Raw genomic sequence first — 21,457 nt, 5'->3', positions numbered from 1 at the left:
TTACCAATTGCAGGCGTAACTATCTTTAAAACAATAATTGATTTCTTTCATCTTGTAAACACTATCAAAATACTTTTTTAATGTGAAATTTAGGCCTTAAAAAAAGTAAACACATTGATGAGTTTCTTTTTAGCAAAAATTTTACTTCTACAAAAGAGTTTTCTGAAAACGTTTGCTGGCCAGAAAAAAATCTGCTCTTTGGTTTGGCATGCTTACCAATTGCAGACGTAATTATACTAAAAACAACATCAAATGTATATCATCTTGTAAAATTCTTCAAAAACACATCGTAATTTTTAACTTTCGGCCCTAAAAAGAAAACACATCGCCAAATTTCCTTTTTGGCTGAAAATTTCACTTTTTTTTTACAAAGCTTTGATTATCTGTTCCAAACCCACGGATGGCACAACCGAACCTTCCAGTTTACGATGAATTAGACCTTAAAGGCTTCAATAACAAGTTTGAGATGAAAATGAGACTCATTCCAGAGTTTTAATATTTCAAAATTTTGATTGGAAATGGAATACTTATGAGAAATGCTAGAAACAGCCATTTTGACGATTACAACGTTTCAAAGACACAACAGCCGAATATGAGACGAAAAACAGTCGAAAAAAGAGAAATACAAGAGAAGAAGAACGAAGCTTCTTATCGTGACACGAAGACACGAAAAGGTGCTTACTTGTGGAAGACAGCGGAAGGTTAAGTGGGACATTCGGTACGGCTCCGAACCTTCCCGTGCAACAGAAATTAGAAGATAACGACGTTATCTCTGGGAGATGTTGGAATTGGAGGCCCGTTGCTCAGAGACTCTTTTAGAAAACATTGACTACCTTTTAGCTGCTGTAAAGCCCTGAATACGTTTAATTCAATTCAATATTGTTTTGGTATATCAGAGCTAGGTAGGGCTAAGTAGTTAGGGGCAAGGAAATGGTCAATCCATCTCTAAGATATAACTGTCACTAATAATACCTCTAATTGCGGTTTCTAGCTGTGTTTTTAGCAATAATCACGTTTTCTTGGGATCCGAGACCCAGCTATGAGGTTATCTTTGCATGTAAACGAAAGCTGATTAAAAGTAGTTTGGCTGATGGCCTAAAATTGTCAAAATGTTAGTTAGCCTTAAGCGGATCAGAAAATCAACTGGCTAGGTCGAGACGGTTAAAAACGAGTAGACTTAAGGTAATTGACGTCAGCCAGTCGTCATTAGTGGCTTTTTCTACGGTCTGTCACTGTGTATTTTCTGGGCAAATGTATAATCCGGACACCCTTAACTTGTCTCAAATCTCAAATTTTTGTTTTTAGAATAAAAATTGATTAAATGGAAGCAAATTTAAAATCTATTCTAAATTTTGATTTTTTTCTTTAACAAAAGCAAGGTTTACAAACCAGAATTTGATATCCAACTTTACATCCCCTTCTCAAGCTAATTGAGGGATGTTTACCTAACTCTTAGTTTAAACTTTACACCTATCAGGATTGATCATTTTATACGCAGTGCTAAGCAGGCGTAATTCAACGAATACGGGGTAGAATAACCTTAACTTGGTATAAATTGTATGTGGACCGATCGTTTAGCAGACCAATCGTTTAGCATAAAAAGTAAAAATTGAGCCTTTCAGCAGACCAACGTAAAAAAGTGATTGATGATTGATTGACAGACAAAAAGACGCTCAGTCTGGGGCCAAGTTTACCCAGTTCAGACAATTATCTCGCAATTTGTCAGCAAAACTGGTGGCGTCCCTCATGCTGCAGAGACAGAATGCTTGAAATTTATTTTGGCTTTTTTTCAGCCAATCAAAATTGAGTTTTCAAAAATCACGAAAAAATATCGAAAAAAAAAGTAAGCAAATCCAGGCCATTAGTGCTAATATTGACCGATTAGATGATAAGCAGATGAATGAAAATAATGCCGGATCGAATGCGGATTGGAACAAATTTAAAATTCAAGGATACCGATTTCGAAAAATTGGAAAACAAAAAACTAAACTTTTCATATCTGCGCCTATTACATCTGCATCATTATATTTATTATATTAACATTTTCTGTCAATGTTGTGTTCAATTTTGTGAGAAAGGTAATTACCAATTGTAACGCTCAGCAATTTTTATTAGTTGAAGTTTTTCCACCATTCAGTACCTCCAGCATGAGAACACTCCTCAACAACAATATCAACTTCAAAAACACAACAGTCTTAATTAGCGGCGAAACGAAATTTTACACTCACACTAACACTCGTGTTGAATTGAAGTGCAGCTGAGCAAGCGGTCACTAATCGCCAATTCAGCGTTTAAAGTTGGCTATCTGACTTTATAATTGTTCTGAGTCTGCTTAAAGATTGGTCTGCTAAAAAACCGGTCTTTTGAAATCCCTAGCACGAACTTGTATCTCTGCGTAGGGGAGAACAGGGTGTTAACTTGATCCGAAAAATTTTAAGTGATGAATAAGCTGAGCTCATATCAGATTGAATTGAATGATTTTGCGTGGGTTAATTTACCGCCCCCAATTTACAAATAGTTCAAACTTACGCATAAAATATTAGATTGCGCGAAATTTGGTCAGCCAATCAGATATCTTTTCTCAATTAAACAGAAATTAAAGGGCATTAATTGGAAAGGAAAATCTAGCCGCTTTTGAAAACCTAACTCTGTCAATTGAAAGCAAACGTTAAGCAAAAAAATTTACAAATTTTTTTGTCATGATGAAAATTAACTGCTTCCATTCTTAGTTTGAGTCGATACCTTAAGATATTATTTGGGATCTCTTTAACTTTTTAACTTCGTTTTAGCAAATGGGGGTATCATCGTTACCAGGGTTAAAGCTCACATAACCTTAGCTGTTGCATTAGTTACACCTCAAGGTGGCATAAACCATTTAAGGCTTCCCAAGGAGCCTTCCCTGTCTATTGTCAATTAATCCGAGCAATTGATACCAAATTATTGATACCTCATATGGCACAAACATACGATTGTCCCAGAGAAGCGAGCTCTGGCCACAGGAGGCAGTTAACCAGTGCAATTTTTACGTCATACTAATCAGCCGTATATTCAACGAAAAATCATCTAACAAAAAACTTTCTAACTAACAAAAATTTGTGTAAGCTTCTGGCCACAAGAAACACAACACATGAAAAAACATTAATAAAGTTAAAAAATGTTTTGATAATGACTATAATGACTGTGGTTTTGATAATGACTATTTAGTTTTTGGGAGGTGTGACATAGTCATGTTAGGTTTGACTTTTTTCTAGCGCAAGGCTTGAAAAAGTTTAAAAACTTTATAGCAAAATTACTGGTCTGATTTTAGTAGAGCTTAAGAGAATTAGCTATTTTTAATTTTAAAAGTAAATACCCAGATTTTAACTTTTTCTTTCTTAAAGGCAATCGGCGGTTGACGCTTGCAATAATTTTCAGTGGTAATTTAGCAAAAAGCTTCCAACCATTTTGTCGACTTCAGTATGGTAATAAATTACTCCATTTAAGGCTTCCCAATGAGCCTTACCTGTCTGCTGTCAACTACTCCGAGCAATTGGTATCGAATTATTGATACCTCATACGGCACAAACATGCGCTTGTCTCAGAGAATCGAGCTCTGGCAACAAGAGGCAGTTAACCAGTGCGATATTTACGTCAAACTAATGAGCCGTATATTCAACAAAAAATCATCTAACAACAAATTTGCTAATTAACAATAAATCGTGTAAGCTTCTGGCCACAAGAAATACAGCAAATGAAAAAAAAACACTAATAAAAATAAAAATTGTTTTGATAATGTTTGTAATGACTGTGGTTTTGATAATGACTATTTAGTTTTTGGAAGGTGTGACAGTCATGTTAGGTTTGACTTTTTTCTAGCGCAAGGTTTGAAAAAACTTAAAAAACTGATTGCAAAATTACTGGTTTTTTGTTTGCTAGAGCTTAATAGAATTCGCTATTTTAAATTTAAGTAAGTCCAAAATACCCAGATATTACTCTTTTACTTTCTTAAAGGCAATCGGCGGTTGACGCTTGAAATAAACTTCAGTCGAAATTTAGCAAAAATTTTCAACCATTTTGTCGACTTCAGTATGGTAATAACTGATTCGGCCTTTTTGATGCTGTTTGTAAGATTTCACCACAATGAAAACACCCAAATCCAAACGAAATCAAGGATATCCGGTTGCTCTGCAAGTAGCTCAGAATATTTCAACCACATTCTCAGAAACTTTTTTGCTTCAATTTCTTCAAGTTTGTATCTTTTCTTGTGCAACATGTGATGATATAAGTACAGACACGAACAAAAGTTTACGGATATGGCGGAACCCTCCACAATTGTCTTCAAAAATAAATAAACAAAAAAATTTTAATATAATTTTGATTTTTTGACAAAAAAAAGCGCTAAGGATATTATCAAGCCTGTATTTACTTCAGTAAAATCAATATTTATAGCTTAAAATGATAATTTTCAAATAAAACGTTAGTTATTTGATCGTTTTCAAAACTCAAAAATTGTAAACATTTTTTTTCTCGACATTGGGACGCTGTTTGGAACAGTTTTTATTTTCGTTCAAATTAAGATTAAAATGGCACTAATATGATATAACACCCTACACCCTACTCAGTCCGATGAGTTAGAGTTTCTTAACTGGCTAAGAAAAAAGCCATTTACTGCAAAAATTTGTTTCCATTATCACCAAGATAGATTAAGCAATTTTTGGTGATATATTACAATAGGTAGTAGGTTCATGTTCAATAGCTGGATCGCTTTTTGCTATACTTCGGGCATAAATAATTTCAAAAGCCTAGTTTTTGGACAAAAGTAGTGTAAAATGTGATTTTTCGAGCAGCACTATTTCGCAGAGTAAAATATTTAAAAAAACTTTGTTAGTGTTAGTTCAATTGATTGAAAACGAAATGACTAAATTTTTCATTCGAGTTCTCAATTCTAGTACAAGCACTATGCTCAAAATTACCATATTTTTAAACATATCACTCAATTTTGGTCTCAATCAGTTCGAACTTTTGCCTCGATGAATCTGGTAAAAATCGGCAGGACGAAATACAACTAGCAAAAAAATTCTCATTGGATTAGATTCATAAAAACTTCTCATGAAAAATAGACTAACACATACTTTGCTCGAGGATAAGAATTTCATTTAAAAGAATTGAAAAAATGTTGATTGAGATAAACAGTTGATTGACATTGCAGAACCCTTTATTATCCGATATTTTCACAAATTTACGGAAATTCGATAACGGTTGATATGCCTTGCTTTCAACAACGTTATGTTGAATAGAGAAATTGGAGCTAGGTGCAGAGTAAACAAATTGTTGGATAAAACTCTATTACAAATTCTTGCGAAGATCTCGACTGCTTCTTATTAAATAAAATTACCAAAAATAAAACCAACTTGTCTGTGTTTCGTTAAGATTCTATGAGATCATTTGCGGAAATTTTTTTTCGACTCAAAACCTTGAACATCCGAACACCCTTAAGTTGTCTCAATTCTCAAATTTTCCATTTTAGAAACAAAGTTTGATATAATGAAAGCAAATTTAAAATTTACATAAGACTTTCAATTTTTCCTTTTACAAAATCAATGTTTTTAAACCAGAAGTGAATTTATTGTGAAATTAATAAATTGGACCAATTTAACATCCACTTTTCAAGCTGTTTGAGGGCTTTTTACTTAACTCCTTGTTCAAACTTTATACTAATCAGGAAAGATCCTTCTACACGCAGTGCTAAGTAAGTCAAATTCATTTAATACGGGGTAGAAAACCTTTACTTGGTCTATATGGGCGGGGGGCGAGAACAGGGTGTTAACTTGATCCGAAAAAAAAACTTGTTTGGGTTGAATTAGCTGTGCTCATATTAGATTGAAACAAATATTTGTGCATCGGTAATTTTGACGCCCCCAAAATTACAAATAGTTCAAGTTTACGCTTACAAAAATTAGAATGCGCAAAATCTGGTCAGCCAATCAGATATCTTTTAGCTTGGATTGATAATTTTCAATTAAAACAATAGTTATTCGATCGCTTTCCCTCGCTCGAAGTTTAACTAAAACTCAAAAGTTTTGAACCAGTTTTTCTCCACATACGGACACTAATTGTAACACTTTTTAATGTCGTTCAAATCAAGATTAAGATGACACTAATATGTTATACATCCGGCCCAGTCCGATGATTACTTGTGGTACCAAACGTTTTTTTTCAAAAAATTTAAAAGACAACCAATTTTCAATGGTCGGAACAATTATCATTCAAATCAAACACACTTCAACCCAAAAAAAAAGAATGATTTCATTGTTTCATCAAAAGATTTGATATCACAGTCGCACAGGTGTTTGAAGTTATATAACTGACTAAGAAAAACGCCATTTACTGCGAAAAGATTGTTGTTCTCGATCAATTTAAGCTTTTGCCTCGATTATTCTGGTATAACTCGGCAGGACGATGCTCAAAATTACCACATTTTTAAACATATCACTCAATTTTGGTCTCAATCAGTTCGAACTTTTGCCTCGATGAATCTGGTAAAAATCGGCAGGACGAAATACAACTAGCAAAAAAATTCTCATTGGATTAGATTCATAAAAACTTCTCATGAAAAATAGACTAACACATACTTTGCTCGAGGATAAGAATTTCATTTAAAAGAATTGAAAAAATGTTGATTGAGATAAACAGTTGATTGACATTGCAGAACCCTTTATTATCCGATATTTTCACAAATTTACGGAAATTCGATAACGGTTGATATGCCTTGCTTTCAACAACGTTATGTTGAATAGAGAAATTGGAGCTAGGTGCAGAGTAAACAAATTGTTGGATAAAACTCTATTACAAATTCTTGCGAAGATCTCGACTGCTTCTTATTAAATAAAATTACCAAAAATAAAACCAACTTGTCTGTGTTTCGTTAAGATTCTATGAGATCATTTGCGGAAATTTTTTTTCGACTCAAAACCTTGAACATCCGAACACCCTTAAGTTGTCTCAATTCTCAAATTTTCCATTTTAGAAACAAAGTTTGATATAATGAAAGCAAATTTAAAATTTACATAAGACTTTCAATTTTTCCTTTTACAAAATCAATGTTTTTAAACCAGAAGTGAATTTATTGTGAAATTAATAAATTGGACCAATTTAACATCCACTTTTCAAGCTGTTTGAGGGCTTTTTACTTAACTCCTTGTTCAAACTTTATACTAATCAGGAAAGATCCTTCTACACGCAGTGCTAAGTAAGTCAAATTCATTTAATACGGGGTAGAAAACCTTTACTTGGTCTATATGTGCGGGGGGCGAGAACAGGGTGTTAACTTGATCCGAAAAAAAAACTTGTTTGGGTTGAATTAGCTGTGCTCATATTAGATTGAAACAAATATTTGTGCATCGGTAATTTTGACGCCCCCAAAATTACAAATAGTTCAAGTTTACGCTTACAAAAATTAGAATGCGCAAAATCTGGTCAGCCAATCAGATATCTTTTAGCTTGGATTGATAATTTTCAATTAAAACAATAGTTATTCGATCGCTTTCCCTCGCTCGAAGTTTAACTAAAACTCAAAAGTTTTGAACCAGTTTTTCTCCACATACGGACACTAATTGTAACACTTTTTAATGTCGTTCAAATCAAGATTAAGATGACACTAATATGATATACATCCGGCCCAGTCCGATGATTACTTGTGGTACCAAACGTTTTTTTTCAAAAAATTTAAAAGACAACCAATTTTCAATGGTCGGAACAATTATCATTCAAATCAAACACACTTCAACCCAAAAAAAAAGAATGATTTCATTGTTTCATCAAAAGATTTGATATCACAGTCGCACAGGTGTTTGAAGTTATATAACTGACTAAGAAAAACGCCATTTACTGCGAAAAGATTGTTGTTCTCGATCAATTTAAGCTTTTGCCTCGATTATTCTGGTATAACTCGGCAGGACGAACTACAACTAGCAAAAGAAACTCTAATTAAATTAGGTTGATATTAAATTCTCATACAAATTTGATAAGCATATAGTTTGCTCCAGGATAAAAATTTCATTTAATAGCCATCAGATTTAAATATCAATTCGAAAAATTTTCGCAGACCCAAAAATCAGGCGAATTGTCCGAAAAAACAGATTGTTCGTGTCAAACATTCGAATTACATTCGACTCAAATTACTTGTTGAGTCTGGTCCGGGCTGAAAAAAACAGGACTTAGATACAAGAGAAAAAACAACATATTGACCACCCTCACATTCATTCAAATAGGCACGCCATTTCAACCTCGTTGAAAATTGTCTAAAAAAACTAGCCAATTAATAGTTCTAAACAACTGTTATTACGACTAGTGTTTTGTTCTTCGCTTTAATAGTTTGGCTTCACAAATTACAAAATCTGGGCGGAATAAGTAGAAAAGACCCGAAGTTTGTACCTAGTAATGAATTTCCCCTCTTTTGCAAAAGGGGTGGAGTAGTTAAAGAGATCTCTTTCTTTTTCATTGAGTTTTAACTTGACCTCTGATACTGTAAAAAAAACTTGTCTTTCCCAAAAACACAGTTGACTCACTCGTTGTTTCAAGATTGGTTTGATCAATGTTGCTATTGTCAGTAGCGTGCACTTCACAATTCACCGAGAAGATAATTATGCGAGAATGAAACGTTCATTTTTTTAAGAAATCAAACAATTTTCAATTAATGAAAGTTTAAGACTGAATTCGTTTCGGCTTGATTCGTTTCGGCTCTTCGTTGTTTCGGCTTGAATAGTTTCGGCCTGATTGAAGCATTCATTGCATGCTTATAAGCCTACCTAACGAGCTTTTTTCGTTTTTCTTTTTATGAACCATTTTTTAAAAAAAGACAATGGAAATGCTAATTGCTTATTTAAGATTCGAAACGTAGCGCACTCTAATATCAACACAAATAAACGGGCAATGGGATGTTGAAATGCGTATGTCCCAACTGCGTTGGTTATTTAAAAAAGTATATGGTATATATTTTTTTAAAATTCGTTATCTGTTTTTCTGCTGGGACATTTACCAACAACAATATTAGTTTTTTCTTATCAAATCAAAAATGTCGCTGCCCTGAGAAAAAAATTAAAAGACAAGTCGGTTGAAATTGTTCAGAAAACCGGGCGTTGGAAAATTGCAATTTGCAGATTGCCATAATAATCTCTCTCCTTTCAACAAAAAAGAGGACATACTTCAGTAGATATTTGGGTAAAATATTTGAATACAGTGATTACACGAAGTTCAAGAAAATTAGTTTCTGCTGGTTTGCAAGATTTCATATTTGCTGATTGAAAACTACCATAGGCAAAAATTGAAAGTTACAATAAAGTTCTCAGATCTACTTAAAAATTGCCACCCCTATGGTATCTACTAAAGAATTGCTGCCCGTATAAATAGAAGCAAATAAAAGCTTATTATTCGAAAATTCAACTAACTTAATCTACTATACAATTGCCCCCCTCCATCGTTAAGAAGATCTAATTTCGCTCCCGCTGGTGGGCGAAGTACGCACGCATCCGGGAATCATGAATCAGACCAAACATTTAAATGAAAGTTCGGGTGATTTTAACAATCAAGGGAAATTGTTAAGTAGATCAAAATGGTCGATTTTTCGACCGATCAGAATGCAGAAAAATTCAATTTATCAATACAAGCTCTAGTGCTAATTTACTGCATTTATTTATAGGGGTGGAGATTGTTTAGTCGATGCCATAGGGAGGGGGGAGATTGTTAATTAGATCCGAAAGCTCTAAGTTCAATTCTTACTTTGAGATATTTGCACTTTTATCTGGTTTTTAAATACTCAAATCTGATTGGCTGCTATTTTTTTTGTTCCGAATTTTGAAGAAAATGGCGGAATCTTTCAGCTCGAGCTGGTTTTTTTCCAGACAAGTTTCGACCTTTTAACTAGCAATATTTGACGGAGTGTTTTTTATATCAGGCGGAAATTATGGTTGTCGTGAGATCAAATTTAAAAAGATGTTTCACCTGTGATCATTTTTTAATCCAACCTTTAAAATTTAATTCAGACATGCAGGTCAAGTTTTTTTCAGAACTGACATCCCCTCCGCCCATAAATTCTTCCTTGGATCCTTAAATTTATTCTGCCCAACTTATCTATCAAATCTCAAATTATTAAATAGAAAATAAAATTTTGTAATCCGATCGGTTGATGTGAGTGAGTAGCCGAATTTCGTTTTGAACAAAACTTAATTTGAAAAACATCTTCGGAACTATTTTGACCTACCCATACTAATTTTGTAGCAAAACTTCACGAACGCTTAAGAGATCTGAAACAATCAGAGTTTTCAATAAATTTCCGTCAAATTTAAAGATGGATGTGATAAGGTGTGACTAAATTAACTTCTAAGTAATGAATGCAGTCACATTCTAAGCGTCGTCTAAAGAGTGGCGCTCAAAAAATTTCCACAAATGATTTCATTGAATTTTAGCGAAACACAGACAAATTGTTTTTTTTTGGGTGTTTTTATTTTATAAGAAGCAGTCGAGATCTTCACAAAAATTTTTTTTAAAACTCTTATCTAACATGTCAGGGTTTATTCTGCCCCTAGCTCCAGTTTCTCTGTTCAACATAACGTTGCTAAAATCAAGGCATATCAACCGTTATCAAATTTCTATAAATTTGCAAAAATGTCGGATAAAAAAGGGTTCTGCAAAGCCAATCAACTGTTTATCTAAAGCAAGATTTTTCAAGCGTTCAAATAAAAAGCTTATCCTAGAGCAAATTTTATATTAGTCAAACTTGTATGAGAAGTTTTTATGAATCCAATCTAATTGTTCCGACTCTCGATACGAAAGTAACGGAAAATTTGTGCTCGGGTTGGGTTTTTTTTCTTCAGACAAATTTTGACTTTTTAACTAGCCATTTTTGATGGAATTTTTTTTATCATTCAAAATGTATTGTTGTCTTGAGCTTAAATTTGAAAAGATATTTCAACTGTGATCATTTTTTGTAAAGTTATGAGGGTTTAAAGATTGCCATTTTGGTCAATTTGTGACAATTAACGCTCAAGATAATTCGCGCTATTAACGAGTAAGCGAGATTTAATCCGTCTTATAAATCGTTCCAAATTGGTTGAACGAAGCTTATAGCTTATTTACCATAATTGATTTGTTACAAGGAGCGAAATCTATCTTTTTGTACTTTATATGGCGTGTGGGGTGATGATTTTCATTTAAAAAAATTCAAATTTTAGAAAAAAAATTTCATTTTAATTTATTTCGTTTATTTTTTTTTATGTATTACTGCTGCTCAATAAACCTTAAAAGGCAGTCGGAACCTTCAGGGCTTCGCCCTGATACGAGCAGTCTTGCTAAAATTTCGGGTCATTCTACTTAGTTCGCGCAAATTTTGTAATATGTGGAGCCAAAATATGAAAGCGAAGAACAAACAATAGCCGCAATAACAGTAGTTTAGGTCTATCATTTAGCTAGTTTTTTTTTAAACAATTTCCAACGAGGCTGAAATGGCGTGCCTATTTGAATGAATGTGAGGGTGGTCAATATGTTGTTTTTCTTGTAACTTTGTCCTGTTTTTCTAGCCCGGACCAGACTCAACAGATAACATGAGTCGAATGTATCTCGAATTTTTGACAAAACAATCTATATTTTTGGACAATTCGCCTGATTTATGGATCTGCTAAAAATTTGAAAATTATTTCGAACTTATATTTAAACCTGATGGCTATTTTCAGCCATCATCAAATTCGAGCACAATAGTTTCGTTTCAAGAATATGAAATATCAATTTTGGGCGGAATAAGTTACCCCAAATTTCACATATGTTTAACCATTGAATTATTTTTTTACAGGGGTGGCAAATCATTACTAGGTATTCTGGTTGGGGGGAGTTAAGGAGATCCAAATAATGTTCAGTCAACAATCGCAGATCGGAATTTAAATGGTGCTCGGACTATCCCTCTTTCGCAAAATTTGATATCCGTTTCTAGGTACAGAATCCACATAAGCTTAGCCGTTAAATCAGTGCTCCGGCCAAGTTAACATGCTCCTCTCCCCCACACCCCAAATACAATCAAAACAGAGCATTTTACATGCAGCGCTCAGCACATTTTGTTTATATTTAAAGCGCTGGGATTGAGAATCTTAACTCGGACTATCCCCCTTTCGCAAAATTTGATATCCACTTCTAGGTACGGAATCCACATAAGCTTAGCCGTTAAATCAGTGCTCGGGCCAAGTTAACATCCTCCTCCCCCCCCCCAAAAGACAATCAAAACAGAGCATTTTACATGCAGCGCTCAGCACATTTTGTTTATATTTAAAGCGCTGGGATTGAGAATCTTAACTCGGACTATCCCCCTTTCGCAAAATTTGATATCCACTTCTAGGTACAGAATCCACATAAGCTTAGCCGTTAAATCAGTGCTCGGGCCAAGTTAACATCCTCCCCCCTCCCATCCCCCCCCCAAAAAAAAAAGACAATCAAAACAGAGCGTTTTACATGCAGCGCTTAGCATTTTACATGCCCCCCCCCAAAAAAAGACAATCAAAACAGAGCATTTTACATGCAGAGCATCCTTGGATCAAATAGAACAATTTTGTTCTCCCCCTCACAATTAACAAAGTGTCTAACGACCTTCAACGTCAATTCACTATCCAACCCTTTCTCAAGACCCAGGACTATTAGAAAATTTTCAATCAAACTAACCATTCTAATTAGGATAAACAGTGAAGAACTTCGGTTATTCATCTTTCACTTGACCCCCCCTCTTACCTGACCCCCCCCCTTACCTGACTCAGGATAATACTTAAACTTAGTAAGTTTAAAATAGTATCTAACGAACTACTTGTGTTCTAATTATAGCTGAAACTTGTGGATCGTTTTATTATTCTCCAACCCTTGAACACAATCACTACCCCTAAGTAAGATTAGTTAAGTTTAACTTAGACTAGCCACGAGAAAGTAAAAATCACTCTCAGGAATCGATATATCAGGCGACACTTTTTTGGAATTCAGACATAATTGATTCTGTTTCTGTCGGTTAATTGCTTAATCATCCAAGTTTTGTTGACTACTATGACCATTCTAGGGTTCGAAAACTCACTTCATAATTGTTATACGACTGTTGATTTTCAAGATAAAATGGTATCAAACAGCAATGTCATGTCCTTTTCTAGTACCGACCATCGGCGTTCTGATCTGCTACTTTTTTATACGATGAATGAAGCCAAACAATTTTTTAAGAATTTTAGAGAGAAATTTGAAACAAAAAATAGTATTTAGATTCTGTTTTTTTTTAATTGTACACAGTGCATCGTTTAGTGAAAAAGACTTTTTGCATGATCCTTGGTGGGTTTGATTTGTACATGCGGTTTATTGTTTACCTGTCTGTATAATATTACTGTCCTAAATAAACTATACAAAAAAAGACAGACGATTCAATTGAAAAAATTATCAGCTGCACAGCGCGGCTTATTTTTTATAAATTATGTATACAAAAGTTATCCCGATTCAAGTCGCGGCGCTGAAATCAGGTGTCTAATTTCCTTTGAAATGTAATCAAAATTTTGAATCAAAGCAAGTTTTTCCATTTTTTTGTTACTCATCAATTTGTATCTGAATTCAAGATATTTGTTTTCACTCTGTAGAAAATATTTTTGCATTCATGTTTCAGCTGGAAAAGTTTGCAACTCAATGACGTCAAGTAAATTACGCCCAGAAAAACAGGTCAGTATAAAAATTAACGAGCCATAAAAATTGCGTAAGAACTAATTTCAATATTTCGACCCAAGGGAATTAATTTTTCTCTTGTGTAATTTTTGAAAGGGAAGAAGCGCACAGAAAAAATATCGTCACTTTCAGACATAAAATTATTCCAGACATATTTAATATATTTCAAAGGACATCATATAATTTCAAGACAACCGAGCTGCTTTTAATTAAGTTCACCTTCGTCAAATTAACATAAGCTGATTCACCATAATTCACAATTCAAAACGACATTTGTACTCATGCTTGTAATGTTTATACGAATAGTTTGGTTAAAAAACAGGTAAAAGGAACTTTTTGAAGGTAAAATAATTGAAATTATTTCGTTTTTGTTTGTACCATCCATATGGAAAGCCAGCATTTCTTAGTAATATCGATTCAATTTCGTAATTAAAACTTCCTTTCAACTTATCATAATTTAGAGAGGAGGAGGGGGGGGGGGGGGGGGGGTGGTAATAACTGAAAAAAAAACCCGACCTAGTTTTCTACTATTCCCCATTGAGTTAGGACCGATGGGTATAACTCATAGAGTAATTTCGGATAGGGTACACTGTCTGCTCGTCACGCTATCTTATTTTCGGCCGGATAGATTCGTGCAACTTCTTAGTCTAATACCGATCCTAATCTTACTCTTATACTATCTAGTCTCAGGTTGTTTAACTAGTCTCTGCTAGGCTCAATAGATCTAGGGTATACTGGTTTATTGCGGCTGCTGAAGTACTCGGGAGAGTTCAACTAATTTCTAAGTTAAATTCAAATCTCTCTGGTGCTGAAATTACAAGTAATTTCAGCACTTACAAATAAGTGGATTGTTAGTCAGATGGATCATGATTGGTTAATATTAAATACTTTACATTGGTAAAATATCTAATTTATCCAATCATAAAATGTAGTTTAGATCAGGTTCCACCCATCCGGGTTTTACAGAGTTTTTTAGAATAGTCTTTCTGCAATTCAAAGGATGGATGATGGACGTTGGTATTTGGCGAACATCTTATTTCTTCTGGGTTTTCTTATTAGAGAAGTCCCAGAGTCAATCGTTGTGTCTTCTCAAGACAACGACTGGGTTTTCGCAACAAACTCAAATCTGATTTCAGAATGGTTGGCTATGTCAGGTTTTTCTGTTTCATTGATGAGAACTTCTTTGTGTTTTGACCTTGTCTGGGAATGGCGTGGAGATTGTGCGTGGAGGGGATGCCTGGTTACTCGGATCTGTACGTATACTTGAACATCGAGGTGGTCATTGGTCTAGTTCAATGAAGTCCTTTTCTGCGAAGTCAAGTCGTACTCTAAATCCTTTGAGTTGTGATTGTGGGCGGCATATTGATTGTGGTTGGCCATTCTTTCTCGAGTGTAGTAGGGTCGTTTTGTCTTTGGATGTTCGTCCTTGGTGTTGTATTCTGATCTATGTATTGCATAATGTAATTTACATTTTATAAAACTTTTATTAGTTTAATATTTTTTAATTATGATTTTAGTTAGTTGTTTTCACAAAAGCTTTTTGTTTTAGTTCAGTTATTTTGAAGAGTTACTCAACCTTGAGTAGCTCTTATTAAAAATAGGAGTGTGTGTCACAAAGCGTGGATGTAGCGCGGTGGGTTAGGCCGGCTATAGAGCATGCTCAGGACGTCCTTCCTGGTGGGTTAGGCCAGGAGTGGGAGTATGATTGCATGCGGTTTTTGTGAGAGGTCCTGTTATGTGACAACGTTTTATGTTGGGTTTGTTGTGGTTTTTTTTATGTTTTGTTGGTTGTGTCCTTTTTTCAAAAATCAAATTGTTTGTGGTAGGGGTTTGTCTTTCGACTTTTTTGTGTTTTATTATTTCTTTCTTAGACTTTATAATAGTCTTCAAAAGAATAAATTATCCAGTTTTAAACTGGGTTAATCCGGTTTGGGTACCGTTGGTTTCCTTTTTCTTAGTCATGCTGTTATGCTATGTGTTGTGGTGTTTAGTAAGCTGCATTGGTTAGTTTTGTTTAGTATATAATTCCTTTCCAACCGGGTTAAAGGAAAGTTTGAAACTTGTTATCGTGTGTTAGAGTTGTTGAGTTGTGAAAGCTTGAAACTGAAATTCATTATTTAAACAATTCTTCGTGGGCGAGCTGTGCGAGTTTGGATAGAATTCTTGTGCGAGTGAATGAAAATATCAAAAGGTTAGTACTGCATTTGCTTCTTTTTAATTTACTACATAGAATTTCAATTTTACTGCTGGTTGTTGGGGAAAATTAAGTTACAAATTTTCATCATTATTAGATTTACTGCTTGTGGGGAAAAATTTATAAATTAAATTACTGCATTGGTATTATATTTATTTAATTGTTGGTGCAAAAATTTAATAGGGTTTTAAACAGTTTTGAAGAAGTTTGCTATTTTTTTTTCTTTTGTGAATTTTTCAGATGATCGTTGGATGAAGGCTAAAATTCTAAAGAAAACATGGATAAAGAATGGTGAGTGTTAGTCGTCGGGGAAGAAACCGTGGGGAAAGATGTCGTGGATGAGATCTGAAGTTGTTAGTAATTTAGCTAAAATGCGGATGATATTTTTAGTTTGAAGCAGTGGCCAAAGCAATTGAAGTGCCTTAATGGTGGTTAGTTCTTCAGTGCCAACTGCAAATTCATAAGGTGTGTTTTGGATTAGATTATATAATTTGTGATTGAATTTAGTGTTATGGATGAATTCTAAAATGGGGATTTCTATAGGTTGTACAAACTCGTGTGGGATAAGGAAGGGTCGGGATTCTTCTGCGTTGAAGGTCTTGGTGATTGGACAAAAAATATACATTTGGGTTATGGGATCATAATTTCGAAGAATACCATGAAGGTTAGTATCTTTAATGCAATATGTGAAGTTAAGAAAGAATGGTGAGGTGTATTTGGAATTGATGAATTGAAAACGATGGTGTGGTTGTCTGGAGGGAGTGATTTTGGATGAAACGATAATAAGTATATGTGTGTGTTTGTTTAGTGCGCAACATAATATCGTGTGAGCAGTGCAAATCTCTTTCATGTGGTGCAAGGAAATGAAAGGTTAGTGAAAATATTTGGAAGCGTTCTTTAAAACTTTCGTAGGCTTGTGTGTCTGTTAGTGCTTCTGAAATAATGTGGTCAAACTTGCGATCGAAGATATTTAGTGTAAATACATATGGTGTTTTAATGAAAAATTTCTCGGTGATTTGTGGGTTAGCGAAGCGATCGTCGTCTAAGAATTGATCTTGGTTAGTTCTGATGATGTTATGATCGTAATATTCTAGTGTATATTCATTAGCTCGGGGTGCAGTGTGTGTTTTTAGTGATTTTTTATATCCAATGTAAGTAAATTGTCTAGGTGTTAGTGGTGTAGTGAGTCGATATAGCATGTCCTTATTTCGTTCTATATCGATGTGAGTGTTAGATAAAGGTAAGCAAAGGGGATTAGTAAATTGATAATATGAGGTCCAAGGAAGGGTAGGCATTAAAACGTATTCGTCTACAAAGTTACGTGTCTCGTTAGTGTCGTGAGGGGTGTTTAAGGTGTATTGTGGAAATGAGGGTAAGGTGATAGCTAAAAATTCTTTTGTGTTAGTGTGTTTTGGATGGTTGATATATTCACGGGCTGTTCCTGGTTTCGCTGGGAAAGGATGGTTGGGGAACCTTCTTTTAAAAGTGCGGTAAGCTCTATTAGTGCTGAGTGAAGATTCAGTGGTTGTGGATGATGGTGCTAATGATTCAGTATAAATTGAAGAGGGTGTAGGGGTAGGAGGGTTGGATGAATCTATTGTGGATGAGATTTGGTTTATGGTTGGGGTGTCAAGGTGGTAGGGTTGTTGTTGTAGGGTAATGAAATTATCTAGTTCTGGGGAGATTCGGGGGGTGTCTGGAGAATGAGATGATTGGTCTGAGTGAAATGAGGAGTATGTTGGAGTGACTTGGGAAGCATAAGAGGGTGTAGAATTGGTTGGGTCAGGGTTATTTGGTAGTATGGGTTGAAAAAGGGGTTGAGAAAAATTTGAGGAGTTGATGTGAAAATTATTTGATGGAGATGGTTCAGAGTCGGCAAATTCATCGGGGGTTTCAATATTCGGGTTATTGAGTTGTGAGATGGAGTATAAAACTGAGATGTGTGAATTAGTATCGGAATTCATGCCGGATGTTACATTACTGGTGGGGAAATCGGGTGGCGGAAAAGCAAAAAGTGGTATTATTGGGATTGGAGTGGTGAGGTTGGTTGGATGGGAATTTGATCGGTGTAGGGATCCAAGTTGTCGGCTCATCGTGGGCTAAAAAAATTATTATTTTGAGACTGAAAAGCGGTGGTATGGGGTTGTTCTATAATTTGTTCATAAGTATTTTCATCTTGTGAGTGGTGTGGCATTATATGTTGGATGGGACTTTGTGATATGGTTGGTCTAAAATTTTGATTATGTGTTATGGCTAAATTTCGAAAATTACGTGGGACTAGGGATAATGGATGGTTATTTGGTAGGGGTGGTAACTGTGGTGCTGTTGGTGTTGTGTCTACATTGTTATGTTCTTCGTCGTATGTGTTCTGTCTTGTTGCTATTTTTGTGTTATATTCTTTTATTTGTGCGTCTAAAAGAATTTTGTTTATAGATGTAGAAAAGATTCCAAAAAATCCTGCAAAGAGTATGCGTGCTACGCTTGCTTGTCTGTTTACTTGTGTGTGTATAGCACATGTGTTGTAGATTCCTTTTAAAAATGAGAAAAGAAATCCAATAAAGTTAAACATTGCGTATAAAATAGTCAATTTTTCTAAGATGTAATAGGGCCATCCTAGAAAATCAAGAATTTCATTCTTGAGTGTAACAAAGCTAAAAATATCGATAGGTGATATATTTTGGGGACGGTATTTTTCACCGTTTAGATATATATAATCTTTAATGTCTTTAAAATATCCGCTATAGTCTTGCGTATAGATGTCTGCAAATCCTGCGGTTTCGGCAAGTTTGCGTAAGTTTTGGTCAATTGATTGTCTTTGTATTGTGTCCATTTGTGTTAATAATTCTTGGAATTGTTGTGTTCTAATGTGATGTTGAATATCTGATTTTGAGTATATTCCTATTGATTGTAAGTCTACATTTGGGTTTCGAGCGATAGCGCGAATGCTTTCTGGTGAAAATTTTTTGAGTGATTGCATTAATGTGGGATATGGGGTGAGAAGGTAATATTTATCTTCATCAGGGTTTAGTTGTACTACGTTGTGGCTATTTTTTGATCCACATGGGACTGCGGTATCCCAGAAATAGGTTCTTCGTGAAAGTGTGTCAACGAAATGTACTTTATTCTTATAAAAGATAGGGATTCTTTTATAGCATCGTTTATCTTCAAAAACGTATAGTGGTGATACTTTTTTAGTACAAGTATAAAACCATAAGATGTTTCATTCATAGTCTAAAAAATTTGATCTATTTCCTGATAGTAAATATCCTGCGTAGGGTATTTTTAATACTGCTAGTGCAAGTGATTGTAATATTTGTGTTCTTTCTAATTCGCATAGTTGGTGTAGTGTTTCTAATTCGGAGAGTGACATTTCTTGAAAAATTCGGCTAATCGTGTAGTCTAGTTTCATATCTAAGTGAATATCATAGTGGATATTAAAAAAAAATATATACTATTCATTAGTGATAGTTCTTGTAAACGTGTGCTTTGATCGTCTTGGGGCTTTAAATGTCCACCAGGTTGACCTGTATTCTTTTGAAAATGAACTGGTATGTATGATGTTCCTTCATTTGGAGGATGACTTGTGGCGTATGGGTCGACTTTTAGTTTTCCAGTGGTCATGTCGAATCCATTTTCGTATTCAACTAAAATTTCAGAGTATTGTGTTTTGTGAAGTGGGTTTCTGTATTTACATGCAAGTTCTGTTTCTTGATATATTTGAAAACGTGTTAATTTATTTTCTATATTTTGAATGTTTCGAAAATTAGAACTTATTTTTCGTAATGGATTTACTTGTTCATATGGTATTGATTGTATAAAATATTTTTCGTGAAATTTTATCATACGAGCGTGTATTTTTGCTACTTGAAATGTTGTACATGTGTCTTCTGGGAACCAAACAATTGTTGCTTGTGTTCTTGTTGTAGGGTCACAATAGCCTTGGTCGTTTTTACAAGGTAATCTAATTCCTTGATAGATCATTGTGTTGTCTGATAAATCTCGTGTATTTTTTCGAGTTGTAGTTTCCAATCGAAAAACATTATTTCTTGGTATCCTTTATTTTTTGTGTCTGCTTTGCAGTTTGATGGGTTATTTATACCAATGTGTGGTATCCAGTGTTTATCGTGCATGTCATAGGTTAATCGTCCGTGTGCGCCGTTATATGGGTATTTTTCATCTAATTTTATATGTCCTTGATATCTTTCAAGTTCTGCTTGATGTACAAAATCTGAAAAAACGTGAAAATATACTAACTTTCTATCTGTGTTTTTATTTTTTGTGATGTTTAGTCGGAGTAACTCGTTTTTACAATCTTCGGGATTGAGATGTAAAAGTCGTTTTATATTACTCTGGTAGAATGATTCATGGTCAAGTCGGTTTTTATTTCCGTTTGAGACTTGTGAACAATGTACTTTCTTTTCAGAAAATGTTGCTGTGATTTTATAACTGTAGTTGCTCGGGCTTTTGAATAAAGTGTTGCTATTACATTTGTAGTTTCTATGGCTTGGGGTTCTGTTTCGCATTGTGATACTTGATTTATTGCATACTTGTGTAGTGTTTTTTGTTCGTTTTCTTCACAATCGTAATGTGTTACTAATAAATCTTGGGGTCCTGTGCGGGGAGAAGGGTTTATGTTTTGATTTGAGATTACTAGAAAAAGGAGTTGGAGAAAAATTAATAATTTTAGAATATACATGTGTATGATAATCCTGAGTATGGTTTATAAAATGTGATGTAACCAATTGTCTTTTTGGTATATCTGTCGTATTTATATATTACTTCAGTGGTTATAAATGGTGGTGGTAGTGATTGAGCTGTTATGTTTGGTGGATTTAATGGGTAGGGATGTTGAGTAATGTTGTTTAATTTAACTGTGATTTCAAACTTTAACTGTAAACTGTTTTGTTGGAGTATTTGGATATTGTGATCACGGATATCGTCGTGAATGTCTTGTCGGTATTGTAATCTATTAAGTGCCCAGTTGTGAAGGCGATTACTTTCTAGATGTTGTCCAAATAATGGTGGAGGGGCTGGAAATGTATTCCAATCTAGTCTTAAAGGGAAATTTGTTGATGATTGTTCTCGATATCTGGCGTCGAGATTATTTGGAAAGTTTAAGTTAAAAGGTGGTGGTGAAATCTGGCTTATTGATGGTGTTGATGGTAGTGATAATGTTTCTGGTAGTGATGAGGATGTTGTTGTATCCGTAGAAATATCTATTGGATCATTGACTAAATTTAGTTCACCTTGTGTAAATGAATGTGTTGTCCAATATGGTAGTCGTGATGCCTGGTTTGGGGGGTTAAAAGGATTTTCACGTATTTGTTCAGATGTTGGTGTTGAACCTAAGTAATCTGATGGTAGGCTTGAGGTGCTACGTTGTGAAAGAAGCGTAGGGGTTTCTGGTAATATACCAATGGGGTTTTCTGGAGTGTTTTGTGATGGGGATTGAGGTGTATCAAAATGAACTCGGGGAGTTTGAAAATTTCTGTTTCGTCGAGGATGTATAATTTGTCTATTTATTTCGACTGTATTTTGGTTTTGACTAGGATTTCTTATTCT

The 21,457-nt window shown here is 34.5% G+C and overlaps 1 protein-coding gene across 1 annotated transcript in view; it reads left to right on the top strand.

The window, feature by feature from the left end:
- The first annotated feature begins 6,856 nt into the window (after positions 1–6,856).
- LOC134845551 (cytoplasmic dynein 2 intermediate chain 2-like) overlaps positions 6,857–21,457 on the top strand; it is a 405,850-nt gene continuing 391,249 nt past the window's right edge. The window contains exon 1 of the mRNA XM_063862487.1: positions 6,857–6,867. The gene's annotated coding sequence lies outside the window, so the exon portion shown is untranslated. The remainder of the gene's footprint in view (positions 6,868–21,457) is intronic.

This window comes from Symsagittifera roscoffensis, chromosome 5 (genome assembly GCF_963678635.1).
Source record: "Symsagittifera roscoffensis chromosome 5, txSymRosc1.1, whole genome shotgun sequence".
Taxonomy (NCBI): Eukaryota; Metazoa; Xenacoelomorpha; order Acoela; family Convolutidae; genus Symsagittifera; species Symsagittifera roscoffensis.
The sequence above is the reverse complement of the archived record's forward strand: the minus strand, read 5'-3'. Positions and strand labels throughout refer to the sequence as shown.